Consider the following 24,973-nt stretch of genomic DNA (forward strand, 5'->3'; position numbering starts at 1 on the left):
CCCCTCCACCTCTACCTAAGTGAGCAGATAGTGGGCCCCCTCAGATATTTTCTGGAGGATTCCATGTCCCTCTTTCTCCACACTGCACCCCATGGACTCCAGCCCAGCAGCCAATGCTTTCAGAGCAGCCTCATCAGAGCTGCGGGGCTGAGGTTAAACCTGCCAATCTGTTACAGGACAGGGATGCCAATCCAGACCCCAAGAGCAGGTTCTTGGATCTCACGCAAGAAAGAATTCTGGGGAGTCCGCAGTGCAAAGTGAAAGCTAGTTTATTAAGAAAGTAGAGGAATAAAAGAATAGCTACCCCACAGAGCAGCCCCGAGGGCCGCTGGTCACCCAATTTTATGGTTATTTCTTGATAATATACTAAACGAGGGGTGGATTATTCATGCTTCCCCGTTTAGACCATATATGGTAACTTCCTGACATTGCCATGGCATCTGTAAACTGTCATGGCGCTGGTGGGAGTGGAGCAGCGAGGACGACCAGAGGTCACTCTCGTTGCCATCTTGATTTTGGTGGGATTTAGCTGGCTTCCTTACTGCAACCTGTTTTATCAGCAAGGACTTTATGACCTGTATTTTGTGCTGACTTCCTATCTCATCCTGTGACTTAGAATGCCTTAACCATCTGGGAATACAGCCCAGTAGGTCTCATTTTACCCAGCTCCTGTTTAAGATGGAGTTGCTGTGGTTCACAGGTCTCTGACAAAGCCACAGAGCTGGACCCCAGCTGGGGACTGCCGGGCTTATCTGTTCGTCCATGCTGTCCCTCTGTGTGTCCCCAGTTTGTTCCCTGTCTCGGCCATCAGATGGCACCACTATTCCACAGGTCACCCAGGACAGTCGGCCAGGTTTTTTGGAAGGGGCGCTCACCACCCTGCCGCTGCCCCTCCTTGCGTGGGTGGCATTCCCAGAGCCAGCTATACCCTGTGGGCTGGAGCTGGGCTGGCCCTGCCAGCAGCATGGCACATGAGGGCCCAGCCCCCTTCTGTGTGCTGAGGGCCATGAAGCAGTGGGGCAGGGACTTAGTGGGACCCCCAGTGGCTCTCAACTAGGGAGGTCGAGGAGGATAGCAGAGGAGTCTGACTTTGTCACTGAAACACTGGCTTTAAGGAAGGTTCCTGAGTCCCGATCCAGGCTTCCTTCCTCCCCATCCGCCCCACCCCCACTCCCGCTTTCCTGATTTGAGCAGGAGGTCCAAACCCCTGCTGAGTATTCCCTAATGAGGGTCATGGTAGACAAAGAGGAGAATGTGCCTGGAGGACTCCCTGCCCAGGAAGCCACATTCCCCAAATCCTAGAGCATTTTCTTCCTAAGGCCAGTTCGATTAGCAAGCCTTTCTAGTAACGCTCAACAAAGACACCATTCTAACATGTATTTTCCCAATAAATGTATTTTGCCAATTGGCCTTTCTCTCCTAAAGGCATAACAATTGGATGATATTAAATAATCTTGATTTCAAACTAGTGCACCCAGGGCTATTGTCACAACACCCCAAGACTTGTCCTATGACATGAGTATCTGTTGCATTTGACCTTGGCCATGGGTCTCTGTGTACATTCCTTGTTATATAATTCTAGGACTATAAACAACCTGCAGGGCTTCTAATGGTAAGAAAAAAGAACAAAGGAACACAACCTTAAACAATTTGCTAATAGCTTAAAAGATACTAATATTTTAACTTAAAAGCCACATGGTCAATCTAGTATATGTGAACTGCCTGCCAACAATCACATAAAAATACAGAGCAGACAGAATGTGCTATTGTAAAATACATGTTTGTTCTTTGACCCCTGTTTCCTGGCATACAACTTCTGAAATCCTTAGAGTCTCCGGAGTGATGTCTTCTTGTATGCCAATGAACTGGTGGCTGGGGGCCCCTGGGTAGCCCGACACTAGAAAGAAGGCAGGATTAGAGGGTTGGGAGTTTAAGCCCCACCCGCAGCCTCTTGGAAGAGAAGAGAGGCTGAAGGTTAAACTGATCGCCAATGGCCAGTGGTTTAATCAATCATGGCTATGTAATGAAGCCTCCATAAAAACCCCAAAGGTCAGAGTTCTGAGAGATCTTAGGTAACTGAATACCTGGAGGTTCCTGGAGGGTGGTGTCCCAGGAGGCATCTGTGCCTTTCCCCTACACCTTGCCCTGTGCATCTCGTCATCAGTGTTCTTTGTACTATCCTTTATAAACCTGTAAATGTGATTCCCTAAGTTCTGTGAACCACTCTAGCAAATTAATTAGACCCAAAGAGGGGGTTGTGGGAACCCTGATTTATACCTGGTCAGTCAAGCACAGGTTAAAACAACCTGGGTCCTGTGATTGGCATCAAGAGTAGGGGCTGACACTCTCTCCAGGTAGATAGCATCAGAAGTGAATTGGATTGGAGGATGCCCAGCTGGTGTTCACTGCACAGCTGATTGCTTACTTGCTGATGGGGAGAAACCCCCACATTTGATCCCAGAAGTCCTCTGTGTTGATTTCTGTGGGGTAAGAGAATAGAAAAAGCACTTTGGTTGTTTTTTCTACTCACACAGGGGTTGATCTGTAAGTTGAGCCTTATTTTGAGTCCATGTAATCCCCAAGACAGGCTGGGCACGATGGCTCACACCTGTAATTCCAGCACTTTGGGAGGCCAAGGCGGGCAAATCACTTGAGATCAGGCATTCGAGACCAGCCCAGCCAACATGGTGAAACCCCATCTGTACTAAAAATACAAAAAGTAGCTGGGTGTGATGGCGCAGTCCTGTAATCCTGTTACTTGGGAGGCTGAGGCATAAGAATCACTTGACCCTGGGAGGCGGAGGTTGCAGTGAGCCGAGATCATGCCATTGTATGCCAGCCTGGGCAACAGAGAGAGATTCTGTCTCAAAAAAAAAAAAAAAAAAAAAAAAACCAACTCCAAGATAGATTGTGAATTTTAGTTTTGTGTGTGTGTGTGTGTACGCACTCCCACACCCCTGTCTCCCTCTCTCCGTCTGTCCCTATACTCTCTTTTCTTTCCTTTCTCCCTCCCTCTGTCTCTGTCTCTCTCACCAGCCCACCCTTTAACCTAGAAACTAGACACTAAGGGAAATCTTCAGGAGAGCTACTGGGGTCAGAAGCCCTCTCCGGAGACTCATGGAATGTTTTTCCTAATACCAGACTCTAGAGAAAGAGGCTTAGGTAGATGTTGGCATCCCAACTGCTTAGGCTTAAAGTTGATACCTGCGGGTTGGTGCTCATGGTCAGGCACAGACACCACCACAGAACATTGAATCCGTAGAAAAACTGACTCCAAAAAGGAACCATAAAACCTCTCTTCCCTCTGGTGCTAGATCTTCCACTTGTGACAGCCCCTGAGACTGATGCCTTTTTCTAGCTGCCTCCCACTCCCAGAATAGCTGCAGGGAAGCTGCTGAACTTGTCAGGGCCTCAACCTCAGCCCCTTCATCTCCTGGCTTATGTCTGCTCAGCCTCAGCTGAGGAGCGCGGCTCAAGTTCATCTCTCCGTCCAAGGGCAACCAGAGACATGGCACAGAGATGCTTCCCACTCACTTCTGTCTTTGAGCTCCGTATCCATAGCCTACTACCTTGGGGTTTCCTCTCTCGACCAAGGTCCTACCTTTTCTGGGATTAAAAAATAAATACAGGCCATGTGTGGTTCACACCTGTAATGCCAGCACTTTGGGAGGTTGAGGCAGGGGGATTGCTTGAGCCCAGGAGTTTGAGACCAGCCTGGGCAACATAGTGAGACCCCATCTCTACCAAAACAATCCTGAAAAGTAAATAATAATAAATTCATAAAAATTTGAAAATTGGTACAGAAATTCCGGAGGGGCCAAGATGGTCAATTAGAAGCAGCTGCAGTCTGTGGCACTCACAGAGATGAAAGGGGCGAGTGAATTCAGCACCTTCAACTGAAATACCCAGGTTCTCACATTGAGAGTGACTAGGTATACAACTCGACCCTCTGAGAATGAAGAAAAGCAGGGTGGGAACCAGGCCCCACCAAGGGAAGTAGTGAATGATTGTGTTACTCCACCTGGGAAATCATACTTCTCCCACAGATCTTTACAACCCCTCACGAGATCCCCTCATGAGCCCACACCACCATGGCCTGGGTCTGATACACAGAGCTGTGTGGAGTCTTGGCAGAGCAGCCGCTCAGGCACACACAGAGAACCAGGAGTTTTACACACTCCGGTTCTAGGATCTCCATCAAGGTGGCAGATGTATCCATACATATCCCCAGAAAGGGGGCCGAATCCAGAGAGGCAAGCAGCATTGTTCCATGGGCCCCACTTCCATGGCACCTCACAAGTTAAGACCCATGGCTTGGAATTTCTGTTAGCCAATGGCAGTAGGCTGGAGTCTGCCTGAGATGGGACCAAGTTCCTAGAGGGAGAGGTGGCCACCATCTCTGCAGTTCAATAGACTCAGCCATTCCAGCATGCCAGCTTTGGAGAATCCAAATGGTCTGGACAAGGAAGGGTCCTCCAGGGCATCACAGCTGCCTTGCCAGGTCATGGCCAGACTGCTTCTTTAAGTGGGACCCCATCCATTCCTTCTTACTGGGTGAGACCTCCCTGCAGAGGCTTCAGCCACTCCAGCCAGGGTTCTACAGATAGAACTCTTATCTCTCCCTGGAATGGAGCTCCCAGGGACAGGAGTGGCTGCAATCTCTGTGGTTTGGTTGACTCAGCCATTCCAGCCTGCCAGCTTTGGAGAATCCAAATGGTCTGGATGAGGAAGGGTTCCTCATAATGCAGCACATCTGCTCTACCAAAAAACAGCCAGACTGCTTCTTTAAGTACATCCCCAATCCTGTTCCTCCTGTCTGGGTGAGACCTCCCAATGGGGATCTCCAGTCACCTCCTATAGGCGTGCTTGGGCAGACAACAAGTCAGTATCCCCTTGGGATGGAGTTTCCAGGGGAAGGAGCAAGCTGTCATCTTTGCTATTTTGCAGACTTCACTGGTGATACCTCTGGGTACAAAAAACTCCAAGGCAACTAGGGTCTGGAGTGGACCCCCAGCAAACTGCAACAGTCCTACAGAACAGTGGCCTGACTGTTAAAAGAAAAACAAATAAACAGAAAACAACAACAACAACATTAACAAAAGAGATCCCACAAAAACCTCATTCAAAGATCAGCAGCCTCAAAGATCAAAGGTAGATAAGCCCACAAAGATGAGAAAAAATCAGCGCAAAAATGCTGAAAACCCAAAAAGCTAGAATGTCTCTTCTCCTCCAAATGACTACAACACCTCTCCAGCAAGGACACAGAACTGAGCTGAGGCTGAGATGGCTGACTTGACAGAAGTAGGCTACAGAAGGTGGATAATAACATACTTCGCTGAGTTAAAGGAGCATGTTGTAATAAAATGCAAAGAAGTTGAGAATCATGATAAAACAATACAGGAACTGATAGCCAGAATAGCCCATTTAGAGAGGAACATAACCTACCTGATGGCGCTGAAAAACACAACATAAGAACTTCTCAGGTATCAATAGCAGAATAGACCAAGCAGAGGAAAGAATCTCTGAGCTTAAAGACTATCTTTCTGAAATAAGACAGGCAACCAAGAATACAGAAAAAAGAAAGAAAAAGAACAAACAAAGTCTCCAAGAAATATGGGATTATGTAAAGAGACTGAACCTACAACTGATTAGGGTACCTGAAAGAGACAGGGAGAATGGAACCAAGTTGGAAAACACCTTTCAGGATATCACCCAGGAGAACTTGCCCAATCTAAGAAGACAGACCAACATTCAAATTTGGGAAATGCAGAGAACCTCAGTAAGGTACTCTACAAGAAGATCAATCCCAGGACACATAACCTTCAGATTCTCCAAGGTTGAAATGAAAAAAAAAATGTTAAGGGCAGTCAGAAGGAAAGGCCAGGTCACCTACAAAGGGAAGCCCATCAGACTAACAACAGACCTCTCAGCAGAAACCCTACAAGCCAGAAGAGATAGAAGGCTAATATTTAACATTCTTAAAGAAAAGGATTTCCAGCCCAGAATTTCATATTCAGCCAAACTGAACATCTTAAACGAAGGAGAAATAAGGTTCTTTTTAGGCAAGCAAATGCTGAGGGAATTCGTCACCACCAGGCCTGCCTTGCAAGAGCTCCTGAAGGATGCACTAAATGTGGAAAGGAAAAATCGTTACTAGCCACTACAAAAACACAGTGAAGTATACAAACCAGTGAGACTATGAAGCAACTATGTAAAGAAGCTAGCATCATGATGACAAGATCAAATTCACATGTAACAATACTAACCCTACATGTAAATGGGCTAAATGCCCCAATTAAAAGACATGGAATGGCAAACTAGGTAGAGTCAAGACCCATCAGTATGCTGTCTTCAAGATACCCATCTCATGTACAAAGGCACACATAGGCTCAAAATAAAGGGATGGAAAAAAATTTAACAAACAAATGGAAAACAGAAAAAAGCAAGGGTTGCAATCCTAGTTTCTGACAAACCAGACTTTAAATCAACAAAAATCAAAAAACGCAACAAAGGGCATTGCCATGACAGTAAAGGGTTCAATTCAACAAGAAGAGCTAACTATCTTAAATATATGTGCAATCAATACAAGAGCACCCAGTTTCATAAAACAAGTGCTTAGAGATCTACAGAGAGACTTGAGCTCCCTCCCACAATAATAGTAGGAGACTTTAACACCTCACCAACAATATTAGATAGATTACTGAGATGGAAAATTAACAAAGATATTCAGGACCTGAACTCAGCTCTGGATCAAGTGGACCTGATAGATATCTACAGAACTCTCCATCCAAAAACAATAGAATATACGTTCTTCTCATCACCACATGACACTTACTCTAAAATTGATCACATAATTGAAAGTAAAACTCTCCTCAGCAAATGCAAAAGAACTGAACTCATAACAGTCTTTCAGACCACAGCACAATCAAATTAGAACTCAAGATTAAGAAATTAACTCAAAACCACACAACCATATGGGAATTGAATAACCTGCTTCTGAATGACTCTTGGGTAAATAACTAAATTAAGGCAGAAATCAAGAAGCTATTTGAAACTAATGAGAACAAAGAGATGATGTACCAGAATCTCTGGGATGCAGTTAAAGCAATGTTAAGAGGGAAATTTATAACACTAAATGCCCACATCAAAAAGCTGGAAAGATCCCAAGTTAACCACCTAGAGCAAACAAACCCCAAAGCTAGCAGAAGACAAGAAATAACCAAGATCAGAGCTGAACTGAAGATAAAGACATGAAAAACCCATCAAAAAATGAATGAAATCCAGAAGCTGTTGTTTTGAAAAATTAATAAAATATATAGACCTCTAGCTAGATGAATAAAGAAAATAGAAAAGAATCAAATAAACACAATCAGAAATGATAAGGAGGATATCACAACTGACCCCATAGAAATACAAACAACCATCAGAGAATGCTGTAAACACCTCTATGCACATAAACTAGAAAATCTAGAAGAAATATATAAATTATTGGACACATACGCCCTCCCAAGACTGAACCAGAAAGAAATTGAATCCCCAAACAGACCAATAGTGAGTTCTGAAATTCAGGCAGTAAATAGCCTACCAACAAAAAAAGGCCCAGGACCACAGAGATTCATACCTGAATTCCATCAGAGATCAAAAGAAGAGCTGGTACAATTTCTACTGAAACTATTCCAAAAAATTGAAAAGGAGGGACTCCTCCCTAACTCATTCTATAAGGTCAGCATCATTATGATACCAAAACCTGGCAGAGATACAACAACAAAAATTTCAGGCCAATATCATTGATGCACATTGATGCAAAAATCCTCAAAAAAATACTGTCAAACTGAATCCAGCAGCACATCAAAAAGCTTATTGATCACCATCACATTGGCTTCATCCCTGGGACGCAAGTTTGGTTCAACATATGCCAAACAATAAATATGATTCATCACATAAACAGAACTAAAGACAAAAACCACATGATTATCTCAATAGATGCAGAAAAGGCCTTTTCATTAAAGTCAACATCCCTTCATGTTAAAAATTCTCAATAAGCTAGGTATTGAAGGAACTTACCTCAAAATAGTAAGAGTCATATATGACAAACCCACAGTCAACATCATACTGAATGGGCAAAAGCTGGAAATATTCCCATTGAAAACCGGCACAAGACAAGAATGCCCTCTCTCACCACTCCTATTGAACGTAGTATTGGAAGTTCTGGTCAGGGCAATCAGGCAAGAGAAAGAAATAAAGCACATTCAAATAGGAAGAAGGAAGTCAAATTATCTTTGTTTGCAGATGACATAATCCTATATCTAGAAAACTCCATCATCTTAGCCCAAAAGCTTCTTCAGCTGATAAGCAATGTCAGCAGTCTCAGGATACAAAATCAGTGTGCAAAAATTGCTAGCATTTCTATACACCAACAAAAGGCAAGCAGAGAGCCAAATCATGAATGAACTCCCTTTCACAATTGCTACAAACAGAATAAAATACCTAGGAATATAGTCAACAAGGGAAGTGAAGGACCTCTTCAAGGAGAACTACAAACCACTGCTCAAAAAAGTCAAACAGGACACAAACAAATGGAGAAATATTCTATGCTCATGGATGGGATCAATCAATATTGTGAAAATGGCCATATTGCCCAAAGTAATTAATATATTAAATGTTATTCCATTAAACTACCACTGAAATTCTTCACAGAATTAGAAAAAAACTATTTTAAAATTCATACGGAACCAAAAAAGAGCCTAAATAGCCAAGACAATCCTAAGCAAAAAGAACAAAGCTGGAGTCATCCCACTACCCAACTTCAAACTATACTACAAGGCTACAGTAACCAAAACAGCATAGTACTGGTACAAGAACAGAAACATAGACCAATGGAACCAATAGAGAACTCAGAAATAAGACTGCACACCTACAACCATCTGATCTTCAAAAAACCTGACAAAAACAAGCAGTGGGGAAAGGATTCCCTATTATTATTAGTAGTAGTAGTAGTAGTAGTAGTAGTAGTAGTAGTCAGAATCTCACTGTCACCCAGGCTGGAGTGCAATGGCATGATCTCAGCTAATTGCAACTTCTGTCTCCCAAGTTCAAACAATTCTCCTGCCTTAGCCTCCCGAGTAGCTGGGATTACTGGTGCCTGTCACCACACCCAGCTAATTTTTGTATTTTTAGTAGAGATGGTGTTTTACCATATTGGCCATGCTGGTCTCTTGGCCAGGCTGGTCTTGAACTCCTGACCTCGTGATCCACCCACCTCGGCCTCCCTAAGTGCTAGGATTACAAGCATGAACCACTGTGCTGGGACCAGGATTCCCTATTTAATAAATGGTCCTGGGAGAACTGGCTAGCCGTATGCGGAAAATTGAAACTGGACCTCTTCCTTACACCTTATACAAAAATTAACTCACGATGGATTACAGACTTAAATGTAAACCCCAAACTATAAAAACCCTAGAAGAAAATCTAGGCAATACCATTCAGGACATAGGCATGGGCAAAGATTTAATGATGAAAACAGCAAAAGCAATTGCAACAGAAACCAAATTTGACAAATGGGATCTAAGTAAACTAAAGAGCTTCTGCACAGCAAAAGAAACTAGCATCAGAACACAAGCAACCTACAGAATGGGAGAAAATTTCTGAAATCTATCCATCAGCAAGGGTCTAATATCCAGAGTGTACAAGGAACTTAAACAAATTTACAAGAATAAAGCAAACAACCCCATTAAAAAGTGGGCAAAGCACATGAACAGACACTTCTCAAAGGAATACATACTAGTAGCTGACAAATATATGAAGAAAAGTTCAACATCAGTGACAATTAGAGAAATGCAAATCAAAACCACAACGAGATACGATACCTTCTCATGCAGGTCAAAATAGCTATTATTTAAAAGTCAGAAAACAACAGATGCTGACAAGTCTGCAGAGAAAAATGAATACTTTTACACTATTGGTGGAAGTGTAAATTAGTTCAACCATTGTGGGAGACATTGTGGTGATTCCTCAAAGTCTAGAGGCAGAAATACCATTTGACCCAGCAATCCCTTTACTGGGTATATACCCAAAGAAATATAAATCATTCTATTATAAAAACACATGCATGCATATGTTCACTACAGCACTATTCACAATAGCAAAGACATGGAATCAACCTAAATGCCCATCAATGATAGACTGGATAAAGAAAATGTGGTACATATACATCATGGAATACTATACAGCCATAAAAAGGAACAAGATCATGTCCTTTGCAGGCACATGCATGGAGCTGGAAGCCATTATCCTTGGCAAGCTAATGCAGGAACAGAAAACCAAACACTGCATATTCTCATTTATAAGTAGGAGCTAAATGATGAGAACACATGGACACAAGGAGGGGAACAACACACACTGGGGCCTATTGGGGGTGGGTGAGGAGGAGGGAGAGCATTAGGAAAAATAGCTAATGCATGCTGGGTTTAATACCTTGCTGATGGGTTGATCTGTGCAGCAAACCACCATGGCACACGCCTACCTATGTAACAAACCTGCACATCCCTACACACATATCCCTGAACTTAAAAGGTTGAACAAAAAAATTTTTTTTAATCAGAGGACTTAAAAATCCTGCACTTCCCAGTTAATTTCGATTAGCCAGAATGAGTAAGGAATTCTTGCTCTCTGCCCCTCTTGGCTTACTAAGGAGATAAGGAGGCCAGCACTGCTCATGCTTTTCATGGAATCGAAACAACCTTCGCAAGTCAGGTCACCACAGTGGTTTCCACTCTATAACCCCTGACCATTCCCTCTAAAATTTCTCCTCCTCCCCATCTCACTCCAGCCTCCTGCCAACCCTTCCTCTACTGTTTTGTATTTCACTGTACTCGCCTCCACCTGAATCATATGAGGTATTTGTTCGTTTACCTGATTGTGCTCTGTCTTCTCCACTAGAATGTGAGCTGCTTGAGGGCAAAGACTGCCTCACTTGCTGCTACAGCTGCAAGCATGGAGGAGAGCCCAGAGTGCAACAGGAATTCAGTCAATGTTTTCTGAATGAAGGAATGAACGAACAAACGAACGAACAGATGAACGGATGAAAGAACGGAGGGTTGCTCCCCTGCCTCTGCTTCTCCAGCTCCCACTCCTCTCTCGCCCTCATGTGCCTGGGCCACTCTGGTCTTCTTTTTCTTTTAGAGACAGAGTCACACTCTGTCACCCAGGCTGGAATGCAGTGGTGCGATGTTGGCTCACTGCAACATCTGCCTCCAGGGTTCAAGCAATTCTCTGCCTCAGCCTACCAAGTAGCTGGGACTAGAGGCACCCGCCACCATGCCCAGCTAATTTTTGTATTTTTAGTAGAGACGGAGTTTCACCATCTTGGCCAGGCTGGTCTTGAACTCCTGACCTTGTGATCTACCGATTTCGGCCTCCCAAAGGGCTGGGATTACATCTGGTCTACTTTTTGTTCCTCTAATCACCTTTCTGTCCTCAGGTTCCTCACACCCCTAAGGTCCCTCCAACTCTCTAATGCCCACTCCTTCCAGATCTCAACCCCAGCATCTCCTCCCCATCACTCACCTCCCCAGCTGGCCTTGGGCCCCATCACACACCTCCCACCTCCCTGGACTCTTTCCACAGAATATTATCACGGTTTGCAATGCGGCATTTATTTGAGAGATTATTTACTCCATGGCTTAGTCAATAACTGCCTTCTTACCATCGTATTCCCAGTTCGCAGCTGTGTCTGGCACACAATCAGTGCTTAATAAATATTTACCTTTAATATTTATTATGATTAAATGAACACAAGTTTCCTCAAAATCCTTGAGTTTCTGGATAAAGGGTACAATTGACAAACATAGAGTTTGTAAATGTCCCAGATTGCCCAGTTTTTTAAGACTTTCTGGGCAGACTTCCCCAAACTTTCCTACTTGCAGAAGCCAAGTCACATAGGATTAGACCTACTGTTTTTCGGCTATATGCTAGCCATGATTTTCTCAACTAGGTGCTCAGAAGAATGGAGAGGTGAGGTCAGGGGTGAGGAGTGGGGTGGGGAATAACAAGGGAACAGGAGGGTTTGCTCAAGTAAGAGGTGAAGGTTACTGGGTGATTCAGAGCTTGGGCCTTCCTTAATATTGATTACCTTCTCACCTCCCACTATCATATTAGAAAAAGACAAAACATAAGTTGTTATCACAGAAAAAAACCTCGGTGGTTAATATTGTGAATACATATCTGCTTTTACTTGTTGCCAACAGATTAGCAAGATGCCCTTGATCCAATTTTACAGCATTTTGGAACTGGTAGGTATCTAGGGACTTATGCAATCTGGCCCTCTAATTTTACAGACAAAGGCACTGAGGTCCATATGTTACCCAAGTTCACCAAGCAAAAATTATAATTCAGTCTCATCTCCTAGAACCATATTCCTTTATCTTTGTTGCAAGTTTTTTTTTTTTTAATTTGCTAAATTTTCCTACGTTGCTTGTTGTAGCAGAGTATGGTTAGTAACACAGGCAGATGATTGCTGACAAGCACAACATGTGCTTATTAGCTGCATGTCATGGCTTCACTGGGGTTTCCCCAGAGCACACTCAGAGACAAATCGATGGGGAGGTGAACTCAGGAAGCAAAGGAGGGAATGGGGAAGGGAGACAGGGGAGGGAAGAAAGCCCCCAAGGTGGAGCTAATGGGCAGTTTTCTGGGTGGGCCAAGGGGGCTTTATCCAACTGGGCAAATCTCAGATTTGTCCCATGGAGAGTGAGGCAGCGGGGTCAGTTAATCGCCAGCTTTTGTCCTGTATCACTGGAGGGCTGCTGTGGTTCCTTAGCTGTGGCATCCCAAAACAGAGGGGCCATGAGGGAAGCTGGGGTATGTGGAAACTGTCTGCAAGGCCGCCTCCAAGTTAGGTCTAAGGGCATCTACAGACTTTCCTTCTGCCACTCTCCTGGAGCATGTGAAATGTGAAGCCTGATAAGGCATAATGCCTGATCTCAGATCCCACAACCAGGAGGGCCCTAGAAATCATGTAGGCCAGAGGTCGGCAAAGATTTTCTGCAAAGGGCCAGAGAGTAAATATTTTAAGTTTCATGGATGGTCTGGCCTCTGCTGGGAAAACCAACTCTGCCATCGTAGTATGAAAGTAGCCACAGACAAGATGTAAAACATTGAGCATTGTTGTGCTCCAATCAAAGTTTATTTACAAAAACAGGGTGAGGTGTTGGATTTGGCCCCAAGACCATAGTTTGCTGACCCCTTATTAGACAACTCTTTTTATTTTAGCATGAAGAAAATTGAGACCCACAGAGCTTCTCAGGGTCATGGCTCGGGACTTTGCAGTGGTGTCAGAGCTGGGAGTATCAAATCAAGTCTGACTTCCAGTCCAGAGCACTTTCCACTCTGCCACACTCATCCCCATCCAGTCTTCTCCCAGTAGGGGCTTTTCTTTGACCCCTACCAACCCTGCACTGACCTCCTGGACATACAGAGGTTGGACAGTCAGAGGAGTGTGCAGGAGCCCCTGCTTTAGAGGCTGTGCATTTTGGATCTCCCAGATCTTGCCATCTGCAGAGATACTCCCTGGCCCAGACCTCTTATTCCACCTGAATCCCTTTCTGCCTCCCCTGTGCCCATTTTCTGCCTCTTCTAAGTTAAAATCCCAGCACTTTGGGAGGCCAAAGTGGGCAGGTCACTTGAGGTCAGGAGTTCTAAGTGAAAATCAACCTGGTATTGACCTATGAAAGTTTTCAGAAAACTCAGAAGGCCACCAGGGATTCATCCATGCCAGTGATGCTGTGTATAAAGCCAGGTTCACAACACATGTGAGACCCACCACTTCTCTCTTACAACATATATTACTGAAAGGTTCTTTCAGAATTCTAGCCAAGCATTTATGGTCAGGACAAGGAAATAATTAGGAATAGTACGCTTACTTTCTTGTCCTCTTTTTTTCTGACGCTGTGCACCCAACACATACACAGACACACACACACACACATACACACACATGTGCATGCATGCACATGCATCAGTAGAGGAACCAAACAGAAAGGAATACAGAACGGAACAGAGTGTTCTCCTCAGACCGAGTGAAATTAACTCTAATGTAAATGACTTTGTAGAGTCAGGAGAGCAGGGTCTGAACCCATACTTTTCCTTGTGTTTGCTGTTTAACACTGAGCAAATGACCTAACTGCCCTGATTCCCCCAGTCTTCTTTTCTCAGACTCGGTAACACTGCATGCCTCATGGGTTTGTTGTGCAATAAATGTGAAATCACACGATCTCCGGGAGCCTGTTACCAGGCCAACTCGATAGCAGGCACTCCACCAACAATGGGTTGCTCTCCCTGACCACAAGGAGGATGTGATTCCATGTGTTCCCTGCTTCTACCCTGCCTAAAACTCCTGCCTAGTTCTCTCTCTCTCTCTCTTTCTCTCTCTCTCTCTCTCTCTCTCTCATACACACACACACACACACACACACACACACACACACATACACGAGGTCTTTGTCATGCTCACTTATTTCTGGCCTCTATCCAGTGGTTGCATACCCTCCCAACATTGCAAACCTTGGAGACGCCAACCAGGATGTGCTGCCACTCACTCTGTTCCCTGTGCAGGGTAGCAGGAAAGGTTGACCTGGGCACCTGAGCTCGGCGTGTCTGTGCATGGGGGGAGTAGGACAGCACAGGACAGGGCAAGGGGCACCATCTCTTTTTCCTCCTCTGGAATCACTGGAAGTAAATTTCAAATTTTTATCTTAACAATATCCCGAGAGCCCTGTGATTAATGCTGAGCATGCTTCTGAGATGGCCTTGCTTGAGTCAGTTCAGGTTTTACATGGGTAGGGTTTCAGTCTGAAAGGACTCAGGACTCTTTCCTGGTTTCAAATTGCTGTTTCAACCAATGGAGCCAACGAGAACTTACATCTTGCTATCCCAAACCCTGGGGAGTGAGAGCCGCACAGGGCAGGCTCTCTGTTTCTTTTTGTTGCTATAAAGAAATAACTGAAGTTGGGTAATTCAAAAAGGCAGAAGGTTTATTTGCTCATGATGATGCTGGCTGGAAGACTGGGCACCTGGGGAGGGCCTCAGGCTGCTTCCACTCCTGGTGGAAGGGGGAGGGGAGCTGGCACATGCAGAGATCACAGGGCAAGAGAGGAAGCAGGAGAGGAGAGGGGGCCCAGTTCTTCCTAACAAACAGCTCTTGCAGGAACTAGAACAAAAATGCACTCATCCCCCAGGAAGGGGATTAATCTATTCATGAGTGATCTGCCCCCTGACCAAAATGCTTTGCACTAGGCCCCACCTTCAACATGGGGATTAAATTTCAACAGAGGTGTGAGGGGACAAACATCCAAACGACACAAGCATCTGAACCACAGCACTGCGCCACAGCCTGTCTCGTTCGTGGAGGGGAGGCGAGTTACCTACAATAGGAAAGGCCTCTGAAAACCTCCTCTGAAAACACAATGTAAGCTTTTTAAAAAATTATTATATTTTATTTAGAGACAGGGTCTCACTTTGTTGTCCAGGCTGGAGTGCAGTGGCACAATCACAGCTCACTGCAGCCTTGACTTCTTGAACTCAAGAGATCCTCCTGCCTCAGCCTCCTGAGTAGCTGGGACTACAAGTGCACATCACCACACCTGGCTAAATTTTGCTTATTTTTTGTAGAGACAGGACCTCACTATGTTTCCCAGGCTGGTCTCAAATTCCTGGGCTCGAGCGACTCTCCTACCTCAGCCTCTCAAAGTGCTGGGATTACAGGTGTGAGACACCGTGCCCAGCCAGTGTACACGGTTTGATGCACATGCTCTGCTGGATCTCTTCTGCTTTGCCCTCTAGATGGAATTTCTATCTTCCTCTCTGCCATGAGCCCCTGGAGACTGGACATGTGCACAACAGCAAGCCCACATAACTTCTGGCTTCCTGTTGAGTTCAGCCCATGAAAGATGGGGAAATCTACTTCCTTACGCCCCTCCCAGGGGGGACAGCTACAAGCTGGCTGTGAGTCCTGCTGGGCTGGTTCTGATACTGTCCCCAGCCCTAGTTCCTTAAGCCCAGTGGGGGGTAAGACCTCCCCAGTGCCGGTCCTGCGTTCTTCACTATACTTCGTGGCCAGCCTATACTTTTCCCACACCTTTGTAAAAAGGCCTTGTGTTAAACACCTTCTCAAATCGCCGGGTTCCAGTGTGCCAACTATTTCCCGCAGAGACACTGGCTGATCAGGTACAGCACATGGAAGAGGAATGTTCACAACTGGAGGTCTGTGGGGAACGGACTATCTCCTGGCAGGTTGAAGAGGGGATGCTGCATCAGGCCCAGAGGACAGGGTCTGAAGAGGCTAGAAGAAGGGGATGAAGAGGCCACATCTGGAGGCAGAGAGGACAGTGGTGTGGTGGGGGTGGGGAGTGGCCGCTTCAAATCCTCTGCCCCAACTTTAGCAAGAGGGAGAAGCTCAGGACATCAGTCCAGGTTCTGGGAGAGTGTCAGGGACACCTGCAATCCAAATGGGGAAAGTGTCGCCCCCACTGGCCAGCTGTCACCACAGAGCCAAATGCGGAAATTAATCAGGATTATGATTATGGGATACATGTCGGTGGTGCTCTAAAAAGAGCCCCCAGCGTTCATGACAGTCTTCCAGTCAATCTGAACACTGGTAGAACAACCAGCAAAAGGTTGCAGTTCTTCCCAAGAGAATGTGGGGTCAGATTCAGAGCCTGGCACCACTCACAAGTCCTGCCCTGACTTTGGGGCCAGATCCAAGGCCCTAGGACAAGAGCCAGAGGCTGAAGAAACTCGAAAGAAACAGCTGCCTGGCCTCAGGAAGAGGGCCCTTCTCTCTTGGTGGGTTGTCTGGGAAGAAATCAATGTTTTGATTGCAGGCAAGCAGGGTACCAAAACCGCATCCCTTGTCCCTTCCCTAGCACAAACAGAGAAACCTTGGAAAAGGAAGCCAGACACACAGCCAGTCTCCAAGCGGGGCACACCATCTCCAAATGGATTACATGGCCCATTGAGCAGCCTTCACCGTGGATTATTTAGGCACTGTTAAGAGTCAGGGCTCTATAAATTGGATGTAAAATGCATGTGGGTTTCCTGTAGTTTATCAAGCTGGTAACTCCCTAAAACCATAATACAGAGCATGAATATGCCAAAGAGCTGAAGAAGGAGGGGATGAAAACCTTCTAAACTTAACACCGGATTCAGAACCCAAGATTTAGCACGCTGCTCACTCAGCCCACGGGTATTCTGGGGAGGGCCCACTTGACCTTGGCCTCAAAGGCAGGAGATGTCGCCCCTGGTTATTTTTTATGGATTCATCATGCACAATTTACTTGTTTCCGCAGAGATTTATATTTTTAATCTGGACTGACTCTTGCGCTCTCTAAATTTACTACCTTGGAAACAACAGTACTTCCTTTTGTTTATTCTACATTGTACTTCTTTCAGGCTGTGAGGAGTGTTCCTGAACTAGGTGTTCTGGAAAAGCTCCCTCCAGCTATTCCCACTCATCAGTTTAGTAGGCTTTGGTCATATTTGCTTTGAGTTTCATCCATCCAGCCCACCTGTACTTATTAAGCACTTACTATGTGCCCTGAATTGGGCATCTCTGCCTCCACTCCACTCTTTTTTTTTTTTTTGGTTCTTTTGATTGTTCTTCACTCTTTTCTTTCTTGACTTATCCATCTAAATAATTTCACTGGGCCAAGTGCAGTAGATCATGCCTGTAATCTCAGCACCTTGGGAGGCCAAGGTGGGAGAATCACTTGAAGCCATGAAATTGAGACCAGGCTGAGTAAGAAAATGAGATGCCATCTCTACAAAAAAAAAAAAAAAAAATGAAAAAATTAGCTAGGCATAGTGGTGCGCTGGTAGTCACAGCTACTTGGGAGGCTTATGTGGAAGAATCGCATGAGCCTGGGAGGTCAAGATTGCAGTGAGCTGTGATCACGCCTCTGCACTCCAGCCTGGGTGGCACAGCGAGACTGTGTCTCTAATAGTAATAGTGATGATGGTAGCTTCACTGACCTACAAAAATTAAATAGGCATATCACCGTTTTCTTCTCACAAAAGAGGGAACCATGATGCAGAGATATTTCATTCTCAAGAACTACTGCAAGGCTGCAGTCTTATCTGAAGGAGATGAGCATTGAGGTTTGCAGACTTGGGTTCAAATTCTGGCTCTACTGCTTACCTGCCAGGTGACCTTGGGAATGTTGGTGAACTGCCCTAGCCTTAATCTCCTAGTCTGTAGAATGGACATCATATCACTTCTCTCAAAAGATTGTTGAAGAATTAAATAAGAAAACATTTGCATGTGACATAGGAGCAGTTCTTCATATGAATCCAGGCCCCTTGCTTGCAGAAACCTGAGCCTTCCACTACAAGAAGGCATAAGACTGCAGACACAGGACAGGGACAGGAAGGCAAGAGTTAGATTCACTGATTTCCTGACATCATGTACATCATGAGGAGGAAACAAAATTAACCAACTGCCAAGCACAGCCTTCCCCTAAAGTGGGAGTGTCAGCATCCTCTCTCTCCCTGACCAACGTCTTCCTTCAGAGGGATGTCATGCAAAGAACAGGGAACCAGAGACACAAACGGGCCAGGCCCTTGTTTCAAGTCATAAGTTAATGCCACCTTTGACTGGTTGCCATTTTGTGAAATTGTAGGAAGATGTGTCAGTCTTTCAGTGGTTGATTGCCCTCTGACCTAAGAAAGAATTGCCCTCCAGACCTGGACATGAATGTGAAGGCTGGGGGCATATTTGGTACCCAACTGAGAATAGAACTCTTGCTAAGCAAGAAAGACTCAAAGCTCTTGAGGAAGATTCATGGCAAGGGCTGTGCAGAGGAAACCCACTGTTTAAGGACACCTTCCAAGTGTTTGTGGGTCCAGGTCAGGGGCCCCAGAGAGGCAGACCCCCGAGGTGATCAGAGCACACAATTGTGCCAAGGGAGGGCACGTGGTCCCTTCTGTGCCCCATAGGTGGGATCAGTAGTGACCAACCTGGGGCCCACACTTGTTCTCCTCAGGCTTTCTAGCAGATGGCTTGTGCTGTGTCCTCCCCTCAGTGCCATCCTTTTAACAGGAATCACAGAATCGAAACTTTCAAGGGTCTCTGGGAGCTGTACTGGAGTGGAAGTGAGAGGCATGAGATCACCCTGGGAGGGCTTCTCCCATCCTTGCTCCTTCCCTGTCCTGTGAGGGACTAGATGAGCACTTTCCTCAAAGTCTGCTGCCTGGACCATCTGTTTCAAATGACCAACGTCCATGGTAATGGTGTGGATTTCTGGCCCACTCAAGCTGACTGGGTGATTCTACTAACTTTGAGAACCCCAAGACACAATAATCAGTAACTCTCTTCCAGACCTAACAACACAGAACTGCGTGACCACACAGAGACAAAAACACCTCCAGCACCTCACCTTGCCACCTTTGAAAAGACTGGGCCCTGCGTATTGGAGTCTGATTAAAGCACCACCGCTGCCGCCTTCATTTCTTTCACCTAGGGCTCCGGCCCTCATTGAAATCAAGTCTCATGCAGTAAATTGTTATCAGTGGTTTATACCCCCGGGAGCCTGAGCTTCAAATAATTTGCTGAGGACAGATGTGAGCCCAGAGAAAAACCAGGAGGGTAGGATAGGGAGCTGGGCAGGAGAGGGGAAGGTGTAGGGGAGAGAGTCCAGGGACCTAGGAATTTCTGAGATAAACATTGCCCCACACACAATTTCGACTATGACTACTGCCGAATAAGAACGAATCTTCCCAGACAGGTACATACCTAGTGGGACTCGCCCATCCTACTTCGAGAGTTTGTTCCTGACCTTGATACTTGTTTGAAGCTTAGCACATCCTGACCAAAGCCTTAGCCCCTGCTTCCAGCAGAATTTGAACTGGAAACTAGTGTTTGCCCAAGGCTTTCCTGCTCAAAAATAATATTTGTGGAAGGACAGAGCTAGCTCAGAAGTTCTGAGCAGAGCCAGAAGCTTCTCTCTCACAGGCTGTGACTGTGTAACCAGCCACTCCTCATCCCCAACTCCATTCGTCTCTTATGTTTTGGCACTTCTGGGGGACATTCTGGCTCCCTCAGACCCTCCAAAGGGAATCAGGAAACAATAGACAGGGCTTTTTTTTGCAGAGCTATGACTACCCTCACTCGGAAAGGGTCAGGGCAGGTACCAAGCTGTCTTATCCAGAATTTAGTGCTGTTTTTGCTTGCTCTTTGAAGCTACTTAGGCTGCCCTTTGCACTCCCGTGGCTCTTGAGAAGAGTCCAATTCCTCCTTATTTATTTATTTCACACTGTCTTCTAAGCTCCCCAACACCCAGTGAGCCCCCTCTGCCCCCAGACACATCTCTGTCCCATCCCCTCCTCTCACTGCGCCTGTACTTGGGGGTTCACTCAGCCCTTTCTCAGATCTGCTAGAGGTGCTCTGTTCCTTTAAGGGACTCCTCACAGCAGGATGTGGGACCAAAGCCTGCAGGACCGGCCAGCCATTCTGACAGGTGAGAACCTGGATCCCTGCTCTCCAGAACCTCAAGAAGCTCAGAGCCTGAACGTGCTGACATAAGGGGCTCCCTCTCTCATGAGGATACGGTGCGCCAGACGCATTGTGTAGAGTACCTCCACCATGACCAGGTGATTTAGGCATCCTTGTGTTTCCTGCAGATAAGGCGAAGGGGACTCCTGGAGGTGACCTAGCTTGCCCAAGGTCCCGCCCAGGCACATGGAGAGCTGTGATTCTAAGTCGATGCCTCCAACTCAAAGCCCAGTGCCCTTCCCATCTGATAGGGACAAGACAGCAGTACCAGGAGGGACCTGCAGGTGGAGCGGTGACATGATGGAAGCAGTAGCTTCTGGAAGAGCGTCTGGAATCCATGTGCGAGATGGACTGGGAGGAAGATGAGTAAACATCGGCTGCATCGAGGAGGCGGTGAGAAGCATCAAAATGATTAGGTGACTTCGTGGATGTAAATCCTCTTCCAGGACAAAGCTAAAAACAACCCTTTGTGACTGGAAGGGGTTAACTCTCTCAAGAGCGCTCGATGGCTACCCACTCTCAGAGCCCCTGGTGTGCTCAGGCAGAAAATGGGCAGGAGTAGCTCAAGGAATGCTTTATTGAGTATGGATCGGCCTTACAAGAAACTGCAGTTTGTGGAGGGCAACAAGCAGCCCAGACTGTGATAGTTGAAGCAGGTGAGAACTGCATAACTCTAAACAGCAGAGTTTCATCAGTCCTTCAGCTCCTGTGCCCTCCCAGCTCCAGACGTCCACCTCAGGATTTACCATGGTGCACAGAAGACTTGTCCTGATTTGGGATAATGGAGACAGTGTGTCCATAGTGGTAGTCAGGAGTGGGAACTGTTCCCTGAACCCAGCCTGAAGCAATTACAAAGGGCAGGGCCACCCAGGGCCCAGGGTCTGCAGCTGGTTAGAAAAAAACCATCTCTGATGAGGTCTCAAGGTTTGGCTCTTTTTCTCTCCACTGATTTCTCCCAGACAGACCAGATGGATTTGGTTCCAGGTCAGCGTGTTCTCTTACCCCTCAGCTCAGCAATCATCTATTTCTCTCGTCTACCTCTCCTAACTCTCTGCAGTAATAAAATCCTACCTTGAACAGTACATTCTGATTTACAAAGCTCCCTCACATGCACAATCTCATTTGGTCTTCTTAACAGTACTAAGGTAGAGGTGTTTTTTCCCATTTCACAGATAAAAACCTGAAGCTCAGAAGCTTTCACTTGCCCAAGGCCATAAAAACTGAGCCCAGGCAGGGCACAGTGGCACCTATAATCCCAGCACTGTGGGAGGCCAAGGTAGGCGGATCATCTGAGGCCAGGAGATCAAGACCAACCTGACCAACATGGTGAAACCCCATCTCTACTAAAAATACAAAAATTAGCCAAGTGTGGTGGCACATGCCTCCAGCTACTCTTGGGAGGCTGAGGCAGGAGAATCGCTTGAACCCAGTAGCCAAAGGTTTCAGAACCAAGATCACACCATTGCACCCCAGCCTGGTCAACAAGAACAAAAACTCCATCTCAAAAAAAAAACAAAAAAACAAAAAAACTCCAGATAAGCTCTTCCTCCAATTCTCTCCATGTTAATGATCAAATTCACCAACTACCCAATGATTCATGCCAGAAACCTGAGAGACAGACACTTTTGACACTGCATCTTCTCTGAACTTCCTCTCAGCAGTTACCAAATTCCATCATTTTTTTCTCCTAAATATGTCTTTCCATCTCCACACTAGACTGTTGCCTCCCTCACTGTGATGCCTCCCCAGGGCCAAAAAGGCAGCCTCTTCTCTGGTCTTCCAACACTACTGTTGCCATATTTGTGCCATTCTCATACCATGCTGAGTGTTGTTTCAGAATTGAAAATCTGCCCATTTCATTTCTTAAGTTAAAACTCATGCGAGGTCCCCATTATTTCTAGAAGAAGAAGAGAGGGAGGAGGAGGTGGAAGAAGAAGAAAATACTTAACATGACTCTCAAGCACTTCATGGTCAATCCCTGTCTATGTCTTTATCTTTACCTTCATCACACCTAACTCTTCCCCCCATCCCCCTGAGCTCCAGCCACATTAGCCTTTCTTTAGCTCTTCAAATGTGCTAAACACTTCCTGCCTCAAGACCTTGTACCTGCTATTCCCTCTGCCTGGAATATTCTTTCTTTCACTCCAACCTCGTTTTGCTTAGTTAAATTCTTACTCAGGGTCTCAACTTCAATGTCATTTCTTCAGAAAAACCTTCTTTTGTCCCCACAAAAAGGTTGAGTTACTCAGTTCTATACTCTCATATCTTCTTATTTCTCCTTCATGACAGGTGTCACAATTGTAATTAATTATTTACGTGATTGTAACAATTGGCTGTGGGCACAAAAATACTGCATTCCAAACTGCTTCAAAATCCAGTGACTTGAAACCATATTCTCAGGTTCTCATGGGCTGCAGGTCAGCTGGACATGACAGGTCTAGTTCAGGCTCGGATGGTGGCTTCACTTCAGGATGCAGTGGCTGGGTGGCCACTCTGCCTCTCACTGAGGTTGGTGAGCCATTGGGACCAGCCTCTGCTCCACACATCTCTCCCTCTCTTCAGGCCAGCTGACTGCAGCGGGTTCCTCTCATGGTGATGGTAGGGGCAGAAGAGGGCAAATAGACGTGTGCAAAGTCTAGGCTTGGAATAGGCACATGGTCATGTCTGCACCATTCCATTGGCTAAAACCAAAGTAAAAGGGTAGGAAAAATATGCTCCATTCCTTTAGCAGGACAAACTCTAAAGTCACATTGCAAAGAACAAGGACAGAGAAAGGACGTGAAATATTAGGACAAAGAATGCAATCTACCCCAGTACTTATTGAACTGTGTTGAACTCCATTTTTTCATTTAAATTGTAAAATCTATGAATACATAGTTTTCTAAAGTGCATAACAAGTTACCACAAATTTAGTGACCTGAATAACAGGTGTTTATTATCTCACAGTTTCCATGAGTCAGGAATTCAATCATGGCTTAGCTGGATTTTTGGTTCACAATCTCATAATGCTGCAATCAGTGTGTTGACTGGATTGTGTTCTCATCTGAAGGTGTAAGTGGGAAGAGAGCCACTTGAAAGCTCCCTTAGGTTGTTGGCAGAAATCATCATGTTTCTGCAGGACTGAGGGTCCTGTCTTCTTGCTGGCTGTTGGCTCAGGGCTGCTCTCATCTCATTAGCACACAACCCTTTCCTTGGATTGTTCACCACATGGCTGTTTGCTCCTTCAAGGCCACCAAGAGAGCCAGATCAAGTCTTCCCAGAGTAATCTCAGGAGTGATATCCCATCACCTCTCCCATATTCTTACAACTAAAAGCAATTCAGAGATCCCACCTATATTCATGCAGCTGGTACTACACAGGTTGTAACATCAGGGAGTGGAGATAATGGGGACCACCTTAGAGTTCTGCCTACACACTGTGATGATAGAAAGAGATGGACTTCATCTGTCCTGGTATTTCAGTATTTCTATGCTTTACACAATACCACAAAGATAGTTTGTGCTCAGTAAATATTTGTTGAAAGGATTAATGAATGAAAAAACACAAATGATGATAGTGGAATAGGACTTAGGTCTAGGTCTTTCAACTCTGACTCTAAAATTCTTCCATTATCTCAGCTACCTTCTCAGCCCACTTTTCTGCTCAGTCCCTCCCTCTCACATCAGGTCTTCATTCCCACAGTCCCAGTGCTTCCTAAGTTTTAACTCCACCACATTGTCTTATCTTTATTTTTTTTATTTTTATTTTTTTGAGACAGAGTCTCGTTCTGTCACCCAGGCTGGAGTGCACTGGTATGATCTCAGCTCACTGCAACCTCTGCCTCCCGGGTTCAAGCAATTCTCCTGCCTCAGCCTCCCAAGTAGCTGGGATTACAGGTGCCTGCCACCATACCTGACTAATTTTTGAATTTTTAGTAGAGACAGGGTCTCACCATGTTGGCCAGGCTGGTCTTGAACTCCTGACCTCAGGTGGTCTACCCACCTCAGCCTCCCAAAGTGCTGGGATTACAGGCGTGAGCCATTGCACCCAGCCCCACATTGTCTTATTTTATCTATCATTCTCTTCCTCTGTTTCATTCATGCCACCACTATTCCTCTTCTCTCTGTCTTCTCCTCACTTCCAGGCCCACTTCCCACACTTTATATGCTTCCCAGAGCACCAAACTCTTTTAAAGACAATGGGAGAAAGAACAAAATACCTTCCCTATCAGCATAGAGCAAGCACTCAAATAATATGTTTAAATGAGTGAGTGATTGAAAGAATGAATGGAAAATATATTTCCAGAAAGAGAAAGACATCTTATTGTCTTAAATGTGTCTGTCTTTTGATGGACCTGAAGATGGAAATGCCAAATATGAGCAGGGACACCTGGAATGGATCTGTGGTGACCTAATGGAATAGGAAAGCCATCTGTTTCATTTAAATCTTGGG

At 45.6% G+C, this 24,973-nt stretch overlaps 1 long non-coding RNA gene across 1 annotated transcript in view; it reads right to left on the bottom strand.

The window, feature by feature from the left end:
* Window positions 1-24,973, bottom strand: part of LOC144330781 (uncharacterized) — a 68,042-nt gene that overhangs the window by 35,526 nt on the left and 7,543 nt on the right. Inside the window, exon 3 of the long non-coding RNA XR_013397259.1 lies at window positions 2,278-2,480. This is a non-coding gene — a long non-coding RNA (uncharacterized LOC144330781). The remainder of the gene's footprint in view (window positions 1-2,277; window positions 2,481-24,973) is intronic.

The sequence above is a fragment of the Macaca mulatta genome, chromosome 8 (genome assembly GCF_049350105.2).
Source record: "Macaca mulatta isolate MMU2019108-1 chromosome 8, T2T-MMU8v2.0, whole genome shotgun sequence".
Lineage (NCBI taxonomy): Eukaryota > Metazoa > Chordata > Mammalia > Primates > Cercopithecidae > Macaca > Macaca mulatta.